Below are 10,383 nucleotides of genomic sequence, written 5' to 3' on the forward strand. Positions count from 1 at the left end.
GCTAACTGCCTTGAGGAAGTTTCCGGGCCATGTTGAGGGAGGGGTAACCCATACAGAAACCAATGCTTTCCCTGAGTTGAAGAGATGGAGATGGTAGCATAGGGAAACAAAGGCAAGTAGAATTCACAGGGCAGAGCAATGGAGAAGGAGAGATACATGGAGAAAGAGAAGACTGAAGAACAGAAGAGACTCTTCAGCTGAGTACTGATCAGTGCATGTGTTGGAAGAAGTCACCCAAGCCTAGGGGAAAAGCTACGTAGAAGAATGAGAGAAAGCAATCCCCATAGCCCACCCAGGACCAGAAATAGTTCCTGCTCTCAGCAGACAGAGTGGAAAGCCTCATAATGAATGGGGCATTGGTTAGAATACTCAGAATGCCGGAGTGCTGGAGGGAAATGAGCCCTAGACTAAACACAGCTCGGATCTTACCTAACAAAGCTTAAAAGCAAATCCCAAAAAGGATCAAAGTGTTTCCAAGTAACTCTACTTCATTCTAAAACAAAGTCAAAAAATATTGATAGAGATACACAAATATTCAGCACCCAATAAGGTAAAATTCACAACTGGCCTCTAATTTTCAAAATTACCAGGCATTCAAAGAAGCAGGAAAATATAACTCATAGTAAAAAATAAAATAAAATAAATAAATTTAAATCAACCCAGAGGCCAACACAGGTGGCTCATGCCTGTAATTCCAGCCCTTTGGGAGGCCAAGGTGGGTGAATCACTTGAGGCCAGGAGTTCAAGATCAGCCTGGCCAACATGGTAAAACTCCATCTCTACTAAAAATACAAAAAATTAGCTGGACATGATGGTGTATATCTGTAATCCCAGCTACTCGGGAGGCTGAGGCAGGAGAATTGCTTGAACCCAGGAGGAAGAGGTTTCATAAGCCGAGATCGTGCCACTGCACTCCAGCCTGGGCAACAGAGCAAGACTCTGTCTCAAAAAAATAATAAAAATAAAAATAAATAAACCAACCTAGAAATGATGAGACATTATACAATCAGTAGACAAAAACACTAAAACAGTTAATAAACTTTATTCTATATGTTCAAGGAGCTAAAGACTTAACATGTTAAATGGTGACATGGAAAATATAAAGAAGAACAAAATCAAATTTCTAGAAATAAAAATTATGATGTCTGAAACACTCACCTGATGAGATTAGCAGCAGATTACAAAAAATTAGTGAACTTGAAGATAATATTAAATAGCAATAGAAATTGCCTAAGATGAAACACAGAGTCTTGTCTTTAAAACTCTGAAACAAAATGAACAGAGCATATTGAACTGTGGAGTAACTTCAAGCAGCCTAAAAATACACATGTAATTGCAGTCTCCCTCAAGGGGTCAAGGGGGGAAACAGAAAAATACTTGAAGAAATAATGGCTATTTTCCAAATTTGACAACATCTACAGTATAAACTCATAGATCCAAGAACCTTAATGAACTCTGCAAAAGTAGCGTAAAGAAAAACACACCAAGACACATCATAAACAAATTGCTTAAAACCGATGATAAGCAAAAAATCTTAAAAGCAGCTAGTGGGGGAGGGAGAAGATACTTTATGGACAAAGGTGGAAAGATAAGGATGATGGCAGATTTCTTATCAGAAACATGCAAGCCAGAGACATTGGAACAACAAAGTAAAATTATCTTTCAAAAACAATGGTAAAATAAAAACTTTTTCAGGAAGACAAAATCTAACAGAATATATCACCAGCAGCTTCCTCTATAAAAAGTGCTAAAGGAAGTCCTTCAGGCAGAAAATGATGACAAATGGAAATCAGCTTCTACACAAAGAATGGAGGGCACGAAAAATGACAACTACGTGGGTAAACATAAAGGGCTTTGTTCTTTATTGTTCATATTTTTATAAAGATAACTATTTAAAGAAAAAATAATAACACATCATGAGTTTATAGCTTATGTAGAAGTAACATTCGTAACAACAATATTGGAAGGGAGAAATGAAATTATAAGATTCTTATATGTTAAGTGATATCAAATCATTTGACAAATGACTGTAATAAGTTAAAGATAATACGATAAACCTTGCAACTACTAAAATAATGCAACAGAAGCCAATAAAGTGAAATTATTTTTTAAAGTACTCATTTTATCCAAAAGAAGGCAGAAAAAGAAGAAAAACAAAACAAAATACAGATGGGAAAAGTAAAAATTAGCAAGAGGATATAGTTAAACAAAACCATACCAATAACCACATTAAATGTAAATGGCCTAACACCTCAATTGAGACAAGATCGTCAGACTGGCTAAAAATATGACACCCAACTATATACTGCCTAAAAGAAATCAATTTCCAATTTTTTAAAAAATAGGTTAAAAGTAAGAGCATAGAAAAACATATCCCAAACTAACACTAATCTAAAGAAAGCTGGAGTTGCTATATTAATATCAGGCAAAGTGGACGTCAGAGCAAAGAGTATTACCAGAAATAAAGAGATAATTTCATACGATAAAGGGGTCAACAAGACATACTTTTAGCCCGTTCATTTCACATAATAACAGGACTTGAGAATACAGAAACTAATCATTGATGTAAATTACAGGTAAATATAGGCAAATCACATGTATAATCAGAGATCTGAACACTACTCTGTCAAGAAGTGATAGGAAAAATAGACAGAAATTCAGTAAAAATACAGATTTGAACAACTCTAAAAACATAAAACAAATCTTAATGGATTTAAAAGAAGTTATACAAAAGAAATTCTCTAACCACAATGGAATTAAAGAACTCTGGAAAATCCACAAATATTTGAAAATTAAATATTATGTTTTTAAGTAGCCCATCGAAGAAGAAATCAAAGGGCAATTAGAAAGTATTCGAACTGAATCAAAATGCAAATATAAGATACCAAAATGTGTGGAATTCTGCTCAAGCAGTACTTAGGGGGAAATTTATAGCACTAAACATCTACATGAGGAAAGAAGAAAACTTTCAAATCAACAACCTTAAGAAACTAGAGAAAGAAGAACAAAGAAAATCCAAAGTAAGCAAAAGAACAAAAATAATAAAGATCAGAATAGAAATCAACAGAATAGAAAAAGAAAAAAATAATAGAGAAAACCAATAAAATGAAAAGCTGGGTTATTGAGAAAATTAATTATATTGATAAACCTCTAACCAAACTGGGGAGAAAAGCAAGAGAACACAGATAGTCAATATCAGGAATAAGTAAATTACAGGAGTCCAGATTCTAACCCAGATCTGGCCAGCTATCAAGTCCACACCAAGTTGACTCCTGGGAGTTGAATGAGGCGCACCAGATGGACAATCGGGTTGGGCTTATATAAGGTTTTCCTTGATCCATAAATGGGTCTCTAACAAGCTGAATAACCTTCCAAATTGCACGTTGACCACCCAAACACTTTCCGGCAGCACTTACTCATAAAGAATTTTATATTTTGTTGCTCTTAGATGAACTGTAGTAAATTTGTAATGAATTAGAAAGGCAAACATTACTTTTTTATTTGGTAAATTATCTGACTTTTCAACATTAAAGTATTTTTTAAAATAGATTCTTAAATTCTGTACTTCCTTCAAACAAAAAGCATTTGCCAGAAAAACAAAAGTCATGGCTCGTGTTTCAAAGATGTTTTATGCCTGGCTGCATGCTTGAATCCTGACTATATCCAAGTTTTGGATAGGGCTGCCTCCTGGATAAACACTGGGAAGTCACGACAGGGTTAATCAGAGTGATGGGACAGGATGCAGAAAAGAACCTTCAACAGGCTGATCTCTGCCTCTGCCTTTCTAGTCTGAATGCAGCTGATAAATGAGTTCATCTACCACACAAAATAGCCTTTGTTTCATTCTGTAGCTTTCTGGCTTTCCACTGCTAGGAAAAGAAAAGAGGCAGTATGGTTTGCCTCAACTTGCCTACTTACCACTGGAGCTTTTCATTTTTAGACTTATTATACAGTAAAACTATTTCCTGAAATTTCCCTCTATTTCAGTGTTAACCATTTCCCCCCAGCTTTCATTTTAAAATATTCAAACCTGCAGAAAAGTTGAAACAACAGTACAAATAACGCCATGCACTCTTCACTTAGATTCATCAGTTGTTAACGTTTCACCACGTCTGCTCTCTCCTGGTCCCTGCCTACCGTTTTTGCTGAGCTATTGGAAAGTAAATTGCAAGCAGTGCGGCAATCACCCCTAAGTACTTCAGCACAAAATTGCCTACGAACAAGAACATGCTTCTACTTAACTCTCAATGTGATCACACACACACATACACACACACACACACACGCGCACACACACACACACAGTCAATATTCAAATTTCCCCAATTGTCCCAATAATTTTTTTTTTTTTGAGACGGACTCTGGCTCTGTCACCCAGGTTGGAGTGCAGCCCCGCGATCTTGGCTCACTGCAACCTTCGTCTCCCAGGTTCAAAGGATTCTAACCCCCTCAGCCTCCCGAGTGGCTAGGACTACAGGCACCCACCATTACACCCAGCTAATTTTTGTATTTTTAGTAGAGACGGGATTTCGCCATGTTGGCCAGGCTGGTCTCAAACTCCTGACCTCCAGGGATGCGCCTGCCTCAGCCTCCCAGTGCTGGGATTACAAGTGTGAGCCCAATATTTTTTTTTAAAAGCTGTATTGTTTTGTTTGCTGACTCGACCTAGTCCAGGATCACACGTTGCATTTAGTTGTTACATTGCCGAGTGCTTTTTAGCACACATTAAACGTGTGTCTGATTTCCCACTCCCGCTGATTAAGAAATCGCAGATAAATGAAAGCTTGATTCTGCAATTAATCCAGAAGTTACAACTCTCGAAGTACAGCCCTGAGTATCAGAACATACTGTTCCACACGGCGGAAGTGGCTACTTCATTAAATTATCCTGTTGCATAAATGACATAACTCATTCAGAAATGGTGCAGGGCATACAGGCAGGAAAAATGTTAACTGCTCACCACCTCTCATCGTCTGTAGTCAGGGACACAGAGAGTTTGCAGCAGAGACTGACATTCTGACCTCGTCAAAGTCACAGACACTAGGAGCTAGGCATCTTTCAAGGTAGTCCTTCTCCCTCCCACGGAAGGAATCACCTCTATGGCATCCCACGGGAGTCCCCGCCACGGTCTTCCAGCTTCTCCTTCAATGCTTTTCATGCGTAGCCTGGAACTCAGAATGCCTGGGTTCCAGCTTAGCTCTGCTCCTTGAGCTATGTGACATTGAGCGGGTCACTTAAACACTCTTTATCAGCCCAGCTTCTTTAGCTAATGAGAGCACACTGCCATCCACCTCAAATGCACCTGAAGACTGTTGTGGGGAACAAACAAGAAAGAATGTGGGAAGCACCACCCTTCACCAGGTCAGCCATCACTACCTTGACAAGGAGCTTGCTATTGTCACGCCGGGTGCCTCTGCTGCCCGAACAGCAATTCCTCTGGGTCCACTGTCCTCCACTAAGGAAGAAAGGCATTTATTTAATCAGTCCTTACTGCTTTCTTCACCAGATTAAGCAGCCCCATTTTCTTCAACTAAAATGCCCTTAATCTGGACACTGTACTCAACTTAGTTCAGCCTAAGAAGCAGACACCACCTGGACCTTGAGTTTGATCAAGCCAGATATCCCCCATGCCTTGAGTAACTGATCATTTATAACCAAAGAAAGAACTGGCCCTTATTCCCCATGAAATTTCACAGAATTGGTGTTTTGGATGCTTTGGGGTTCTTCCATCTGTCGTCCAGGAAGCTATTCACTCCTTCAAGTCTTGAGTCATCTGAGAATTCTCTGAGCATGGCTTGTCCAACTTCACCCGAGTCACAGATATCATTGTTGACCTGAAGTACACCATCAAAGTTCTCCCTCCAGGGTGATGCCAGCCTCTTCACCAGCATTACTTGGGTACGGGTGTTCCCAACAGCTGTGAACCCACAGGAATAGGCTATCATTCATTCATTCATTTATTCGTTCATTCATTCATTCATGCATTCAGAGCTGCTGAGCACCTACTGTGAGCCAGCCCTGCACTTGGCACTAGCCCCCACCAAGACAAAGAGGAGGCAGCTGGCACACTTACGGCTTTTCCACCCAGATCCCTGCATTACAAATCCCTGCATCCTCCCTTTCTATCCCTTTAGTACGTCCATCAAGAAGGAAATGACTTCTTTGGAAGGACCTGGGCATCTGCTTTCTTTGATATGCTATTCATAAACTTTCAGCGCACAATTTATCAAGAAACTTGGGTGTCAGCTTAGATACCACCACATCTAAGAACAGTTTCCTATCCCCTGCCCAAGTTTCTGAACACACACACACACACACACACACCCTTGCCTCCACTGCACCATAGTTTGAGAAGTTACAATTACCCAGGACACCGCCACCTTCACTGATCGGCCCAGAGGGAATACCTGTGTCAACCAGGTCTCTTACCTGCAAATATATAATTGAGTCCAGGAGGCTCATCTCTGTCTGGCTGCGCTGTTGAAAAGAGGAAGTATCAGCCTTGGCTCTGTGGGCTGCCAAGTTCACAGGCAAGAGAAAATTCAGAGGCAGGTGTACAGCAGAAACAGCAACAACAGCAGTTGATTTCCTGGTTCTGGTTGACTCCTGAGGCCTGGTGGGTCCCTGCTGTCCCTTCTGTGAGACAGCTGTGTACTGTCAGAGTAAGCTCCACTTCCTTTAAGCTGCATAAATTGGTATATGTTATTTGCAATTTAAAAATTCCACCCAGCAGGGCACGGTGGTTCATGCCTGTAATCTCAGCACTTTGGGAGGCCCAGGTGGATGGATCGCTTAAGTCCAGGAGTTCGAGAGCAGCCTAGCCAACATGTCAAAACCCATCTCTAGAAAAAATACAAAAATTAGCCAGGTGTGCTGGCGCATGCCTGTAATCCCAGCTACTTGGGAGGCTGAGGCACAAGAATCACTTAAACCAGGAGGTAGAGGTTGCAGTGAGCCAAGATCGCACCACTGCACTCCAGCCTGGGTGACAGAGCAAGATTCTGCTTAAAAATAAAAATAAAAATCCCACCTAATATATAATGCATAAAAGGTGCCATTAATAGTTGATTTTAGATGTTTTTGTACTCTTTTAGGTAACTAGGAACATTATTGATTTTGTTCCTACTTATTGATTTTTTATTGTTACTGATATTCCATTGTTACCCTTCCCCACTTTCTCCAGGAAATCTCACTAGTTAACACATCTACAGGTCTGTCCTTATCTGGAAATGTATTTCTTCTAAACCGAGAAGCTCCAATTCAGGTATGCTGCCAGGGGCCAGCGCACACTCCACACCTGTCCTGAGGTCCAGTTCCTTCCACACTTTGTTCCACTCTTTCCAATTTGAAGTCCATTCTCTGAGATGGGGAAGGCAGCAGTGACGTGTGTCTGCCTTATCTTGGCCACCAGTCACATTACACTGCTCTAAGATGTGGTGCCATGGCTACCAGTGTTGGTTCAGATCCCTGTCCCCTGCTTACTGGCTGTGTGACCTTGGGAAAGTTAGGGAACCTCTCTGTCCATCACAGTCCTCATCTAAAAACTAGGAATCACATCAGCGCCTACCTCATAGAGCTCTTGTGAGGATTTGACTAAATGAATTAACACAAGTAGAAGACAGGGCCTGGCTCAATAAATGTTCACTTTTATCTTATTCTTTTCCTATCCTGACTAAAGCTAAAAGAACCCTCTTCTGTGTGTGCAAAGTTCCTAGAAACTTCTGTTTTAGTCTTCTTGTCATTTTTCATGCTGCTTCTTTTTCCTTGGGCTCTTCCTGCTTCCTTGTGAGCGGGAAAATAAAACCAAGGCCAACTACAATTTAATTTAATTTAATTTATTTTTTGAGGCAGAGTCTCATGCTATCGCCCAAGCTGGAGTGCAGTGGCACGATCTCAGCTCACTGCAACCTCTGCCTCCCAAGCTCAAGCAATAGTACTGCCTCAGCCTCCTGAGTAGCTGGGATTACAGGCACACACCCCCATGTCCAGTTAATTTTTATATTTTTAGTAGAGACAGAGTTTCTCCATGTTGGCCAGGCTGCTCTCAAACTACTGACCTCAAATGATCCACCTGCCTCAGTCTCCCAAAGTGCTAGGATTACAGGTGTGAGCCACTGTGCTCAGCTCCAACTACTATTTGAAAAGGTATAGCCCCGATAAGAAATGTTCACTCCTATAAGGAGTAAGGAAAGCATCCAGTTTCAGCTTTCTATTTATGGCTAGCCAATTTTGCCAGCACCATGTATTAAATAGGGAATCCTTTCCCCATTTCTTGTTTCTCTCAGGTTTGTCAAAGATCAGATGGCTGTAGATGTGTGGTATTATTTCTGAGGGCTCTGTTCTGTTCCATTGGTCTATATCTCTGTTTTGGAACCAGTACCATGCTGTTTTGGTTACTGCAGCCTTGTAGTATAGTTTGAAGTCAGGTAGCATGATGCCTCCAGCTTTGTTCTTTTGGCTTAGGATTGTCTTGGCAATGCAGGCTCTTTTTTGGTTCCATATGAACTTTAAAGCAGTTTTTTCCAATTCTGTGAAGAAAGTCATTGGTAGCTTAATGGGGATGGCATTGAATCTATAAATCTATAAATTACCGTGGGCAGTATGGCCATTTTCACAATATTGATTCTTCCTATCCATGAGCATGGTATGTACTTCCATTTGTTTGTGTCCTCTTTTATTTCACTGAGCAGTGGTTTGTAGTTCTCTTTGAAGAGGTCCTTTACATCCCTTGTAAGTTGGATTACTAGGTATTTTATTCTCTTTGAAGCTATTGTGAATGGGAGTGCATTCATGATTTGGCTCTCTGTTTGTCTGTTACTGGTATATAAGAATGCTTGTGATTTTTGCATATTGATTTTGTATCCTGAGACTTTGCTGAAGTTGCTTATCAGATTAAGATGTTGGGCTGAGACAATGGGGTTTTCTAAATATACAATCATAACCATAAAAACCCTAGAAGAAAACCTAGGTAATACCATTCAGGACATAGGAATGGGCAAGGACTTCATGTCTAAAACACCAAAAGCAATGGCAACAAAAGCCAAAATTGACAAATGGGATCTAATTAAACTAAAGAGCTTCTGCACAGCAAAAGAAACTACCATCAGAGTGAACAGGCAACCTACAGAATGGGAGAAAATTTTTGCAATCTACTCATCTGACAAAGGGCTAATATCCAGAACCTACCAAGAACTCAAATTTACAAGAAAAAAACAAACAACGCCATCAAAAAGTGGGCAAAGGATATGAACAGACATTTCTCAAAAGAAGACATTCATACAGCCAACAGACATATGAAAAAATGCTCATCATCACTGGCCATCAGAGAAATGCAAATCAAAACCACAATGAGATACCATCTCACACCAGTTAGAATGGCTATCATTAAAAAGTCAGGAAACAACAGGTGCTGGAGAGGATGTGGAGAAATAGGAACACTTTTACACTGTTGGTGGGATTGTAAACTAGTTCCACCATTGTGGAAGACAGTGTGGCAATTCCTCAAGGATCTAGAACTAGAAATACCATTTGACCCAGCCATCCCATTACTGGGTATATACACAAAGGATTATAAATCATGCTGCTCTACAGACACATGCACACGTATGTTTATTGTGGCACTATTCACAATAGTAAAGACTTAGAACCAACCCAAATGTCCATCAGTGACAGACTGGATTAAGAAAATGCGGCACATATACACCATGGAATACTATGCAGCCATAAAAAAGGATGAGTTCGTGTCGTTTGTAGGGACATGGATGCAGCTGGAAACCATCATTCTCAGCAAACTATCGCAAGAACAGAAAACCAAACACTGCATGTTCTCACTCATAGATGGGAATTGAACAATGAGATCACTTGGACACAGGAAGGGGAACATCACACACTGGGGCCTATTGTGGGGAGAAGGGAGGGGGGAGGGATAGCATTAAGAGATATACCTAATGTAAACCACAAGTTAATGGGTGCAGCACACCAACATGGCACATGTATACATATGTAACAAACCTGCACATTGTGCACATGTACCCTAGAACTTAAAGTATAAAAAAAAAAAAAAAGAAATGTTCACTCCTGGCTTGTCCCACCACACTCTACAAAGGGGTACTTGAAACTGCCATTGTCTTTCCAGACAGCTCTTCTCTTCCAGACGTCACCTTTCCCAGGCAGTGAGGCCTCCCCAGGCTACAAAGATCAGGCAGGCTGCAGCGCCCCACTAGTTGAAGAAATGAATGTTATCTCCTAGCTACCAGGAGGGCTACCTCAGTGAGGCTTTTCAACTTGGAAGTTCCTTATATTGAAATAGGGAAGCTTCTCATTATGCCCAGCTAATACAGCACTGATGGGCACAGGGTTGAGAAGGCGCCCAAGGGAGGCTCT

The sequence above is a fragment of the Macaca thibetana genome, chromosome 18, assembly GCF_024542745.1.
Source record: "Macaca thibetana thibetana isolate TM-01 chromosome 18, ASM2454274v1, whole genome shotgun sequence".
Taxonomy (NCBI): Eukaryota; Metazoa; Chordata; class Mammalia; order Primates; family Cercopithecidae; genus Macaca; species Macaca thibetana.